We start from the raw sequence: 14,008 nt of genomic DNA, 5'->3' as shown, positions 1-14,008 counted from the left end.
CACATTGGCTCTGGAGAGAAGGCTTTGGACCAAGGTCAATGATGTCATCTGGGGCCGGGAGAATTAGGAACTCCAGGATCAGTTTAGGGCAGAACATAGTTGGGGATGGGAGATGGGAATTAAAATTAACTTCAGCTGCTTGAGTTAGTGGGGGTTAGAGGTGGGGTTTGGTGAAAGAAGCCCTGATCTGCTGCTGTAAGGGCTGGAGTAAGAGAAGGTAGTCTGGAAAACATTGAGCGTGGATGGGACTTGCACTCAGAACAAGAAAAGGAGTTGATCAGTCCAAGGGAAATCTGCCACAAAGGATAAGGTTTTTCTACTGTTGACTTGCACCTCCTTAAGCCATATCCTAGTGATGAGTGCATAGAAGTGTCACACAGGCCTGATCTGTATGAGTGGTCAACCCTCTCTGATGGACTCCTATACGCCACTTAATGTTCTGAAAGTGTTTCCCAGTCATGCATTGCAAACTGTTGGACATCAATGTACTTCTGTGGAGGAGCTTGAAGGAAGAACATTGAATATATGGTCAGTCCAGTAAAATACAATTTCATTTTCAAATCAGCTCACTGAAGAAATCCTGTGGCAAGGTGCATATAAATATAAAGCTGACCTTTTCAATGTTTGCCCAAAGCATTTATGTAACATAAGGCTCAATACTCTATAGACTGCATCCAGAGACAAATAGCAACTGAAGATCACCAACTAAATGAAGATGGAAGACCAACAGGTTTTGAACAGACCAATGTCAGATGCCTATAAGTGAATGCTACTAACTGGAACATTCCAAAATGTAGGAATACTTGCTGAGGAATGACTGTAACTCAGTGTAACCATTGTAAGGTGTACATTGGGAAGGACCGCAGGCTAGGGTCCAACTATTAGTAAACATCAGCACCCTCGCCATTGTTTCATGGGTGCATTGTTTAGTGAGGAAGGATTGAACAGATGGCTGAATGAACATAGAGAAAGACGTGTTGCAACTGCACTTACTGTATATGTTATGGATAAAGTATACTTACAGGAAAAATGCAGAAGTTCTACATCCAAGAGTTTTTCCAGAGTAAATATGTAAGTGATTTTGATAGCAGGAGAATGAGTAACTGGGGAAAAGGACTAAAAAGGTAACTGATGCAACCTACAGAGAAATGAGAATTTATTTTCCACCACCAGATGCTACAATCGGAAACAGGTGGCTGAAAGGGGGTGGAGATTCAACTGTAACTTTTGGAAGGTCATTGGATAAATACTTGAAGTGGAAATATTTGCTTGCCATGGGGTAAGGACATTGGATATCAGACTGATTCTCAATAATCTACAGAAGCTCAATGCATTATATAATTCCAGATCCTGGGTTTCTTGGACTCAAGTGTAAAATATGACCATATTCTATCTGATCTACAAGATACTCCAATAAAACTTATGCACAATTAGGCAGGCTAGTTTCAGTAAATACACAGCAGTTTATAAGCAGATTGAAGTCTTTAACAATCTGACATGCTGTCATATAGGAAACAATATTTAAATAGAAGAGAACCTCATAGGGCAACAGCTATGTGATTTTTCTGGTTATAATTAATGCATATTAAAATGCAAAAGGTGCACAGATTTTCTTGAAACAAAAATAAAACCTACTGATGAAAGGTATTTTTGTTTCCATAAAAATAAAACCTACTGATGAAAGGTATTTTTGTTTCCATAGTTACTTAAATATAGAGCTAATTAAATCTGTGAATGAAAATCAGGGATAAATATACCTCAAGTTGTGACAGAACTATGCTGAAATCATGAACAGATTGAGAATATTGAATATCTAGCCAATATTCCAACATATTTAGCTTCAGTCTGGTTTATGTGGATACATGCATAGAATTGTCAGGAAGAGTTTATAGGCCCAGGTACAGGCGTATTCCTTTGTGAACACCCTTTAGTAAATTTCATCTAACATGCATTCACACCTCATCCTGCATACCACTGTCAGTTTCAATAGGTTCTCACTGTACATTAATCTATTCTATTGTTTTCATTTGGGAGAATGAATATGGTCCATTTTTAGACAGGTGATACTCTATCAATGTAGCTGTGGCTAAGTTACCTTGAATGTTGACACGTTGCAGTTAATCAGAACAGTCAATGTTGATGCTGCACTAATATTAGTCGCACCATTATTCATTTTGCCAATCACTGAATGTTTATATTTCACACTTATCCATAACTTTTTTTTGGAATAACTCATTCTCCATAGAACCAATCAAGTTTCCTGTTCAAAACAAACTCAACAGTTTTTTCATGCGCAGTGTCTTGAATACAGTGTCCCTCATGACCCGCCCAACACCTCCTTCTGTTTCCTGACCTCTTTCCCTTTATTCCATGCACTCATTTTTGTAGGCTATGGACTCCTTTTTTGACTTCAAATATAATAGCCAAGACCTAGGAGTTAGTAATGCAACGGTAGGCACTCACTTGTAAGGATGTTAGACTCAACCACAGCCATGTCAAAAGACTGCAGATGAACTCAAGTTCCATTGACCTAACACTGTGGGCACTGGATTTCCTTTCCTAAAGAATACTGAGGAGCAAGATGAGTTTTTCAAAACTGGATCAGGAGTGGTTGAGGCAGGTGTAATTACAATGTCTGAAATATATCTGGGTAGGTACATGGTTAGTTTCAATGATTTGAGGTTCCCTGGCCCCAGTATCTTACTTTTACTATGGATGTCCAGTCCCCATACACCTCCGTCCCCCACCAGGATGGCCTCAAAACTCTACGTTTTTTTCTGGACACTAGACCTAACCAGTCCCCCTCCACCACCACTCTCCTCTGTATAGAGGAACCTGTCTTCACTCTAATAATTTCTCCTTTGGCTCCTTCAAACAAAAGGGGTAGCCATGGGCACTCGCATGGGTCCCAGCTATCCGCCTGATTGTCAGCTACGTGGAGCAAGCCTACACTGGTGTCTGGCCTCCACTTTTCCTACGCTGCATCAACCACTGCAATAGTGCTGCTTCCTACAGCCATGCTGAACTTGTCAACTTCATCCACTTTGCCTCCAACTTCCACCTTGCCCTCAAATTTACCTGGTCCATTTGCAACACCTCCCTCCTCTTTCTCAATCTCACTGTCTTTATCTCTGGAGACAGGTTATCTGCCAATGTCTATTATAAACCCACGGACTCTCACAGCTACCTGGATTATACCTCTTGTCACCCTGCTACTTGTAAAAATGCCATCCCCTTCTCTTAATTCCTCTGTCTCTGCCACATCTGCTGTAAGGATAAGGCTTTTCATTCCAGAACGAAGGAGATGTCCTCCTTTTTCAAAGAAAGGGGCATCCCTTCCACCACCATCAATGCTGCCCTCGACCATTTCTAACATGTCTGCTCTTACTCCATCCTCCCACCACCCTACGGGATCCCACCTCCACACATCTTTCTCTCCTCCCCATTTTCTGCATTCCGCAAAGATCACTCCCTACGTGACTCCCTTGTCCATTCATCCCTCCTCACTGATCTCCCTCCTGGCACTTAGCTGTGCAAGTGGAACAAGTGTTACACCTGCCCCTACATCTCTTCCCTCACTACCATTCAGGGCCCTAAACAGTCCTTACAGGTGAGGGGACACTTCACCTGTGAGTCTGTTGGGTCATAAACTATGTCTGGTGCTCTCCGTGTGGCCTTCTGTATGTCAGTGAGACCCAACATGGATCGGGAGACTGCTTAACCAAGCACCTACGCTCCATCCGCCAGAAAAAGTGAGATCTCCCAGTGGCCACTGATTTTAATTCCGCTTCCCATTCCCATTCCGATATGTCCAACCATGGCCTCCTCCACTATCATGATGAGGCCACACTTAGGTTGGCGGAACAACACCTCATATTCCGTTTGGGTAGCCTCCAACTTGATGGCATGAACATCAATTTCTCTAACTGCTGATAATGCCCCCCTTCACCATTTCCCATCCCCTTTTCCCTCTCTCACCTTATCTCCTTGCCTGCCCATTACTTCTCTCTGGTGCTCCTTCCCCCCCCCCCTTTTCTTTCTTCCATGGCCTTCTGTCTCTTTCACCATTCAACTTCCCAACTCTTTTGTTCATCCCTTCTCCTCCCAGATCCACCTATTACCCTGTGTTTCTCTCTCCTCTCCCCCCCCCCCTCCACCTTTTAAATCTACTCCTCAGCTTTTTTCTCCAGTCGTGCTGAAAGGTTTTGGCCCAAAATATTGACTGTACTCTTTTCCTAGATGCTGACTGGCCTGATAAGTTCCTCCAGCATTTTGTGTGTGTTGCTCAAATTTTCAACCCATCTTTGTAGAATTTGAAGTAATTCACTATAATTACCAGTGCAGCAGCATAACTAGCACATCACGATGCTAGGTTGATTGTCAGTTCAAATGTAATAAGCTTGCAGCAAAAGATTCACAGCTGCTCACATTAGATACTATTAAAGGACAAACATTTGATTTTGTTCAAATGTGTGTGTTATATTCAAATGAGAATCTCTGTATAATGAGCATTTCCACTGCAAACTAGCAACAACAGCATTTAGGAAAATATTTCATTTCTCTGCTTCATAATTTAGATGCCATACATTGGCTTCAATAAACTCACTTTAAGGCCTCAGATGACATGCCGTATTCAAGAGAGAATTGGCAATACCTACTTCACACAATTTTACTGTCTCTGTAAATGACTGTCAGTCTTTGTATCTCTCAATATGTTCCTCTCTCAGCATTCATCTTCATGCACATACAATTACCATTGTTATTTTAAGCAATATAAATGTAAATATCACTTTCAATGTGTTGATTCTTCAGGGAGTACTAAGCAAAAGTGACTAGATTTTTGATACCAATTAATGGTTTCCCTGTAAAGAGCATACAAAGTAGGGAACAGGACTTCATGGGGGCACTGCTGCAATGCTTGCTGGTGAGAAAGTAGCAAAACCACGTGACCTCTATCATTTCCTCTTGCTTCACTCAAGGTCATTATTTTGAATAAACATTCAAGACACCAGAAAAGAGAGCTGCCCAATTCACCTTTAAAAAATTGAAATGAATTCACATCCCAGCCGATTTTCCCCACTTGCTACCCATACTACTGCACTGTACTTTGCATCTGCTTCTGAATAGTCTGACTGAAGCGTGCATCATGACCTCTCCATTTACTGCCTGTGAGAAAAACAAACAGAAAAGTAGAAGGTGCAAGGGAAAATGACAAATGGTTATGGGTCAATTATTATTGGATTCATTCATTATAATGAACAATTCCTTTAAAAGAACTCAAATGACAATTGTGCCTAAAAAAATTACCTTGATTATATTACAGCTTCTTAAAATGGATTTCTCATGAATATCACTTAAACCTGGGAAAACAATTTGGATCCTGACATACTTGCTGCAGCGCGTACTTCATCCTAAAGTAACAAAAAAAAGACAGCACTGAAAGAAAACACAAACACAGTAACGGGAATATGACGGGTAAAGAAGTCCTTTCCTGCCTGATATTGAAAACTGGTCCTCTGCCCGATTAGTAAAATGACATCAACCAATGTAGTATGTCACTTCCACCCTGCTATTTACCCAATACCATCATGAATCAACCAAGTTCAGGCCACTGATAATCACTAATATGTGACAGCTAGTACACAGGCCGCTTGATGTGTCTCTCTACTCCAATACAGCACACAACATGTCTACTTCTAATTAGCCCCAAGGGGATAGAGAGAGAGGCAGGGGACAGAGGACAAAACACAAGTCAGAGGAGAACAAAATGAAGAATGAATGGCAAAGTATGCTCTCTGCCTACACTTTGGAGGATCGTGAGAGAGAGGGAGAGTGAGATTGGGAGGACGGGTGGTGGGAGAGTAGCAACCACTGGGATGGGCAGGTCTCACAGCACGAGATTCTCTTGAAACAATAAAAAAAGTTAGGTTTCCAGATTGCTTACTGTCGCTTCCAGTACACAAGTGTAAAGGAGAATGAAATTATTGTTACTCCAGATCCAATGCAACACAATCAGATAAAGAGCACAATAATAAATAAACACAATAAATACAAATACATAAGATAGCTTACATGCATAGATTGATTGTATGCATATAAAGTTACACAGAGTAGGGGAGTGCACTCTGACAGGAAATGATAAAGTACTGGTGGTGGGAGGTATTGTGACGTGGATTAGTGGGTAGAGGTGTTGATAAGCCTGGTGGCCTTGGCATGGATGCTGATGGGAGGTCTAGGATAAGCAGTCCATGAGCAGGTGGATGGAAGCCTTCATGATATTGATGGCCTCTTCCTGCACCTTTCTGGACTTATGTTCTCGATGGCTGGTTGGCTGGTGCCAGTGAAGCATAGGACAGTTTTGACTGCCCATTCTAGAGCCTTCCTGTCTGCTGCAGTGCAGTTTCTGTATCATGCAGTGATGCAGCATGTTAGGATGCTCTCTGCTATGTATCTGAGAAAGGTCATCAGTATTGATGTGTATTGTCCAGCACTCTTCAGCCCCTCAGAAAACAGAGGTGTTGGTGAGCTTTCCTGACTGTGTAGGATGTGTTCTGGGACCATGAGAGTTTGTGCGAGATGTGCGCTCCCAGGAGTTTGAGACTGCTGGCAGCTTCCACCATTGTGCCACTGATGTAAAGAGGGAGTGAGTGGTGGAAGATCTCCTGAGATCAATAACCATGTCCTTTGTCTCGTTGACATTGGAGAAGAGGTTATCTGCCTGGCACCATCTCCTATCTGTAGGCCATCTCATCATTGTTGGTGACGAGCCCCACCTGTGTCATCGGCAAACTTGACAATGTGGTAACTTGGGTGTCTGGCCAGGCAGTCGGGCGTGAGCCGAGTGTGCAGCTTAGGGTTCAGGTTTCAGCAGAGCGCCATGTGGGAGTGGACAGATGTAGAGTGGGGACTTAAGGTTCTGGCTTAGAAGGTTTCAACATGAGGAGGCAGAGACATTCTGGAAAGTTTCTCTTGCTTACTTTATTTTTGTACAGATAGAGCAATGAGAATGGAAGCTCAGGGCACTGATGATTTCCTCCAGCATGATGTTGGATGACTACACCAGCAAGAAATGCATCTGACTGTGGTTTCTTGCATACCACGTTAGGGAACCGGAACCAAATAAATCCCTGCAAGTCCACAGATCCTTCAGAGTGGCTGTGCAAGGTGATTAACAAGGTGTAAAGTGTGTTGGCTTTCATTAGTTGGGGGATTGAATTCAAGAGCCACAATGTAATGGTGCATTTCTATGGAACTCTCAGAGTATGGTGTTCAGTTCACCTCATTACAGGAAAGATGTGCAAGCCTTAGAGTGCATGCAGAGGAGATTTACTGAGATGCTGCCAGGATTAAAGAACATGTCTTATGAGGAAAGGTTGAGCTAGATAGGGCTTCCCTCTTTTGAGTGAAGAAGGATGATATAGTTATATAAGATAACAAGAAGCATAGATAGAGTGGACAGCCTCTTCCCTTTTCCCAGGAGGCAATTGTTAATACAAGAGGACATACTTTCTTGGTGATTGGAGGAAAGTACTAGAGAGATGTCAGAGGTAGTTTTTTTGTTATTTTACATAGAGAGTGTTAAGTGTATGGAATGCACTGTCGAGGGGTGGAGTGATGATAGAAGCAGATAGTTAAGGTACTCTTAGATAGACACACGATGATAGAGTAATGGAGGACTATGGGGGACGAGAAAGGTTAAATTGATCTTGGAGTGGGTTAAAGGGCTGAAGAGCCTGTACTGTACATTTCTACGTTCTATAGAGTGGGTAAGTCTACTGTTCTCCATTTAGCAATTTTGGTGTAAATGTTAGCTTTCAAGCCATGATGGGACAGTGAAAAAAAAATAGATTCTAAATTGTACTTGTAAAGGGTGAGACACGATATACAGAATAAATAATATACAGTAAGTTAGAAAAATTCTGGTCTTTTTTGAATATGCAGAATTCCAAAACTGATAGCACCTTTAAGGAACATCATAAATAACCGAAATGGTGTTATTGTATCTTACATCCGGCATGTTTCTTATAAATGCCTCAAGGACAGTTGCAGCAAAAAAAAACTCACCAAAATTACAATAAAATAAGCATGTATCTACCTTGAAAAGTCAAATGATGCCTTTCACATAATCATTTTCTGTTAACCTTGCCCATATGAGTAGCTTATATGAACTACAAGTCTCATATGAACTATTTTATTCACCAATGACTCATCCAGTTCACTGGCTGCTTTTCCTAACGGCAAGAAAATGAATGAGTCAGAGTATTAATTATCCAAGGAGAATAACCCAGACGTGGAAAGGTCTTTGACTGAAACTTTAACTCTGATGCTCTCTTCAGATACCTTGTGACACTTAAGTTTGTTATTATCATTCTATATAAGGCAGGAGTAGATCAATCGTTATGCTAATCCTTCCTGAGGAATGGAAATTAAAAATAGCCCCTGAAGTATCTTTCCTCTCAAAGTGACTCTTTAGAAATAAAAATGGAATTAAGTCAAAGCAGCTCAGAGGAGTTAATGGGGACATTGTTAATGGGAAAATTTCTTTTTCAGGGAACTTGATTGATTTCCACTGTATGTGCAATCAGTCCTGATGGGTTTTCCTAGACTGAGGTGAACCAATAAATGGAGCAATTTCATTTTCACTTGGGCAGCCCAATTAACAGACTTCAATTGTTCTATGCCCAAGGGGAAACACATGACAGAACACATAGAATAAATCTTTATTGTTACAAATGACTTTTTTGGATGTAGTGGGGAAAATGTTCACAGAATTATTTAGATTTATCGAGCAGATCAGCAGGAGGTCTGATGGATTTATATAGTGGGCCCAGCAACTCATGATTGAAAAGTAAAACTTTGAGTTTCTATTACATTACCTTATTTTTCCTGTAAGCACATGTTGAAGCGTAACTTTCAGCTATGAACAGAAAATCTAACTGCACCAGATGTGCGGCAAATGATGAATAGCTTAATATGAACCTATACCGTTCATATGGTTAATAGCTGCTTCTTTCTTAGCATCATCTTTTATTACTTGCAGTATATTGTTATATACTATAGATCAAATATAGAAAAGTGCTTCTGGAAATCACAAAGAACAGCAAAAATTCATTAGAATGGATCCAACATTTAGTGATTTATTTTGGGTTACCAGATACAAAGCAGATCAAAACATACTGATGAAATTAAGCTTCAATGTTAGATTGCAAGGCCACAGAAGCAAAGAGATGAAATGTTGTAATTTGTTTTCTAGCACAGCTTATTTTGGAAAGACAAGTTTCACCTGTGTCTTGCTGTCCATGTATTGTTCATTTACATTTCTCCTAGGTTTGCCACCACTCTTTTGTAGGCATAAATCCAGATAACCCGTGACTGGTATCTGGTGCAGCCAATATACAGGAGTAAAATGGATCAATTGTGAAGTAGAACAGCTAGCGCTCAACATGATTAGGATAATTCAGTGGCCCCAGGCCAAACAACTCTAAGTCGTTATTTAAAATAATTTTTATGTGCAGCCAGGAAGAGCCTCCTGGCCATTCCTCCTGCCACCAGCAACCCTGGTGCCCTAATTCCAAAGGGAAGGCCAGGATTATTGTTCTCATGAGATTGAGAAAACTATGCCTTGCACAAGTCATGTTTGTGTGCTAAGTTCCTCTTTAAAATGGCTGCCTTTTTGGACAAAATTTGCTATTGCGACTGAAGGGTTAGGTCCAGAATCAACTAATTTCTTTCCTCCTTTATCTGATAAGATACTTCTTTGAATTGCCCAGCCCGATGATCAAGAACAGGAAGCAACAGGCTTGCAACAGTATAAACAGGGAGTGTATGGCACCGACCTTAGTCCTGCTGCCAAACCACTCCAGTGAAATGGGTTCAGTCTTAACCTCTGGTGCTGACCATGCAGAGTTTGCATGTTCATCCTGTGACCCACATATTCTGGTTTCTACCCATATTCCAAAATGAGGTGGTAGGTTAACTGGCTGCAGAAAATTGCTCTTGAAAATTACAGCAAGTTGTAGGTGGGTAGGTGGGTAGCAGGGTAGCAGTGAATATCAGGGGGTGTCAATGGGCATGAGAGGGAATCATTTTCCATGGAAACCAAAATGGAGGAATGGTGCTGATGGTATCATTTGAGAGCTGGTATAGGATCCGTTATGTGTATGTCACAAACATGAGAAATATGAGATGGCCTTTCATTGCTAAAAGCCTGTTGTGGACATGCACCATATTGTTAATTCTTATTTCCACGGTTCATTGGCCAAGGACAATTGTAAGTCCCCTTTTCTAGAGGAATGAAACTACAATTGTCACCTGTTTCCAGAGTATTCATGTCTGCTGTTATGATCTTCAATTGGAAATAGCTGCATATTGGACATAAAGCACTTATACTGATGTCCTATGATGACAAAAAGATCACAACATGGATTTTCATTGTAAACAACACTATTAGTGCTCAGTGCTGGATCTACAGAGCGCCCATTGGGAGTGACAAGCATCAGCAGATTTTAGAGGTACTATTTAGCTAGCTGCTCATTGCCAACAACTTTTCAAGTGGAGGAATTCCTCGCAAGGTTTTCTATATCCAACTTTTTTCTCATTCTTTCTTTCTCAAACATAGAATCATAGAAAAGCACAGCACAGAAACAGGCCCTTCAGCCCATCTAGTCCATCCTGAGCCATTTTAACTGCCTTTGAACTTCCTGGAGAAGCTGCAGAATGTTCCAAGTGAGCTCACAGCACTTCTTCTGAGGATTCAGTTTTATGATATAAATGAACAAATTTTGTTTTTAACTATTAAATAGTTGAGAAAATACAGATCAATTCTTTAATCCAAAGTTTCAAAAGTAATAAATGGTATACTTCTCTCCAACATAAACTGGACTAGATTTAATCTTGGCACAGTTTGTGTTGAAGAAATCCTCTCTTGGATTAAAGCAGATTACTTAGTTTGAACAAGGCAAAGGAGAAGTTCCAAATGATCAGAATAAAAGTATCTAAAACTTGAAGCACACAGAAGTAACTATTTAGCATAATATTCTGTGAGATGTTTAAATTACTTATCCTGGTTGATGCAACAATTATTTGGACTGCTTCCCTTGCCCATATTTCCTTATCATAAATTGGTCCATTAAATGTATGCCAATTTAAAAGAGTAATCCCATCTGCCACCCACCCCACACGCACACTAATTTTCTGTGTAGCCCAATCACACCACATTACTGCCAACTTCCCCAGTGCTTACTTACCCATCCGCACATCACTGTGAAACTGAAGCATCCAGTGGTAACCCACATGGTCACAGTAGAACAGGCAAACTCCACACAGACTGAATCCTGTTTACAGTGGATTTGTGAAGCGTCAGCTCCATAAGTTACAAACAATCTGCTGGAGGAGCACAGCAAGTTCAACAGCATCTATAGTGGTGAGGTGGGGTGAAAGAAATGTTGTTGGTCTGACGTAGGGTTTCAACCTAAAATATTAATAATCCCTTTCCCCCACAGCCCTCAACACAAATGCTGACTGACCCACTGAGTTCCTTCAACAGATTGCAGCATCTGCCGCCTTGTCTCTCCAGCTCTACCAGCCATCGTGCCATGTTAAGCATTGTATACACAAATCTCACCTCAAACTGCCCAGAGCTGCACTTTTCAAGCAAGCAAATGTAACCCCTGATGCTTTCCAGACGAGAATAGTTCTTGCAGATTTCAAAGGATCATGGAGTAACTCATCATTTATACAACAGATTAGGAGGTCTGATCTTATTGATCAAAGATTTCAGGGCACCATCTGTATAGATATATTCAGAAGGACACATCTAGGGTGCTACCTTGCATTCTTTGATCAGAGAGCTGCTTTTCATCCAGGTTCCTGCTGTCACTTTATTTCTCTTCAGTTTGTATAGTGGATAAACCAGCGCCTATCACGGGGCTGTCAATGAAAGCTCCTGTCCAGCTGTATACCACTGAAATGGGCCCTGCAGTCCAATTTACCCATGCCAGCTGTAATACATTAGGCCTGTATTCCTCTACTCTTTTGCTATCCAAGTACCTGCTTAAATGCCTTTTAAAATACTGTAAACATATCTGACTTTTCCAATTCCTTTGACAACTCATTCTATATAATAACCATCTTCTGTGTGGAAAAACTTGCCTCAGATCTCCTTCAAATTTCTTGTCTCTCATCTTTGTTCGATCCAACTGTTTAATTGTAATTGCCATTTCCTTTGTAGCTTAACAATCAATTATCTGCTTGTATTTTAATTAGCCTTTATATACATAACAGTTTAATATGCCCCTAGTGGCTATACAAGGTATAATTCTGGAAGCTTTGTTCTTTTATTAAGTGGCTAGTATTTTCTCATTGGTTAACTTTTTACTGCAGTAATGAATAAGTATTTCTAATTGGATTACTACTATCCATAGGTTAGGATGAATTGTTATTTTTTCTATGGTATAATAGTAGCTGTCTTGTGCTAGGTGCCATCTTTCTTTTCTTTAGATCCTCTCTCCTCCAAATAGTAAGACCCCCTGTCATTGTTCTGTTCCTGCTCTCTTCATTCTATCAACTCTTAATAAAAATGATCATGAGCATGAAACAAGTTTTGTGCCTTGATCCTGATTTCTAAAAGAACATTGGATTTAAACACCAGAATCCAACACCTTAAACCTGTCTGTTTAGTTTCAGACTATCCTACCTTAGGAAAAAGACCATGGCCATTCAGCTTATCTATGCCCCTCAGTTTTATCAACCTCTATATGACCATCCCTCAGCCTCTAACATTCGACTGGGGCATAAACACAGCCTGCCAATCCAATCACTCCTTACAGCAGCAACACACACAAAGTGCTGGAGGAACTCATCAGATCAGTCAGTGTCAATGGAGTCAACACTAAAGTGGAGTCTCTTCATTAGGACCATTTGGCCACATGAGATCCAAGGTGTCTTTGCTAAAACACCTTGCATGACATGTGCCCAAATCTTCTGGACTGGCCTATCATGCAGGACTTTGTCAAACGCTTTGGTAAAGACTGCAAACTACATCTACTGCCTCACCTTCAATTGTCTTATTTAGGTCCTTATCTCCCATGCACAAAGCTAAGTTGACTCCTAATCATCCCCTGTCTTTTCAAATGCAAATAAATTCTGTTTCTTTAGAACTGTTTCCAATAACTTCCCTACTGTTGATATATAGCTCATTTGCCTATGCCTTTCTGTACTTACTGCTCCTGTCTTTTTTTCAACCCACTACCTACCCTCCAGTATTCTGGAATATTCAGTATATTCAAGGTTCAATATCCCTTAGCCAAGGAAGATGTAAGAATCTGCATTAGACCCCCAAAAATCTCTTTTGTATTTCCCATGATATCCTGGGAGATATCTATTTAGCCCTATCCTCCGCATCCTTCTCTCTGGTGAATATTGATGAGAAGAATGTTCAAAGTTCAAAGTACATTATTATCAAAGTATGCATACAATACACAACCTTAAGAAACAAAGAAACACCATAGTACCTGTTTAAAGAAATACCCCCACACAGCAAGACCATCAAACGTGAGAAAAAAGAATAAATCACGTAAACAACAAAAAGCGAACAATGAACACACAAAACGTTAAACAACAAACTGAAGAATCCCTAAAAGTGAGTCTACAGCCACAAGCTGCTCAAGTGAGGGAAGCTGGTCCAGGGGCCACCAAGTCAGTCAGTTCATCACACGAGGAAATTTGCAGATGCTGGAAATTCAAACAACACACACAAAATGCTGGTGGAACGCAGCAGGCCAGGCAGCATCTATAGGGAGAAGCGCTGTCGACATTTCGGGCCGAGACGCTTCGTCAGGACTTCTTCCTATGGAAGCTGCCTGGCCTGCTGTGTTCCACCAGCATTTTGTGTGTGCAGTCAGTTCATCGCTGTGTCAATGGCTGCAGGCCACAGCTGCAGATTCAGTTCCGCACCAACATGCCTCAATCAAATTGTGCAAGTAGGAAACCGTGTTCAGCGCTACAACGA

General features: G+C 41.0%; 1 long non-coding RNA gene across 2 annotated transcripts in view; it reads right to left on the bottom strand.

The window, feature by feature from the left end:
* The window catches only part of LOC132395544 (uncharacterized), a 98,343-nt gene extending 86,188 nt beyond the window's left edge, over nucleotides 1–12,155 (bottom strand). The window contains exons 1-3 of one of the 2 annotated variants that reach the window (XR_009512664.1): nucleotides 11,247–12,155; nucleotides 5,308–5,411; nucleotides 5,035–5,166 (exon numbers count right to left, since the gene is read on the bottom strand). This is a non-coding gene — a long non-coding RNA (uncharacterized LOC132395544). The remainder of the gene's footprint in view (nucleotides 1–5,034; nucleotides 5,167–5,307; nucleotides 5,412–11,246) is intronic. The other variant, XR_009512663.1, reaches the window with a different exon arrangement.
* Between the last annotated feature and the right edge of the window lie 1,853 nt (nucleotides 12,156–14,008).

The sequence above is a fragment of the Hypanus sabinus genome, chromosome 6 (assembly GCF_030144855.1).
Source record: "Hypanus sabinus isolate sHypSab1 chromosome 6, sHypSab1.hap1, whole genome shotgun sequence".
Lineage (NCBI taxonomy): Eukaryota > Metazoa > Chordata > Chondrichthyes > Myliobatiformes > Dasyatidae > Hypanus > Hypanus sabinus.
The sequence above is the reverse complement of the archived record's forward strand: the minus strand, read 5'-3'. Positions and strand labels throughout refer to the sequence as shown.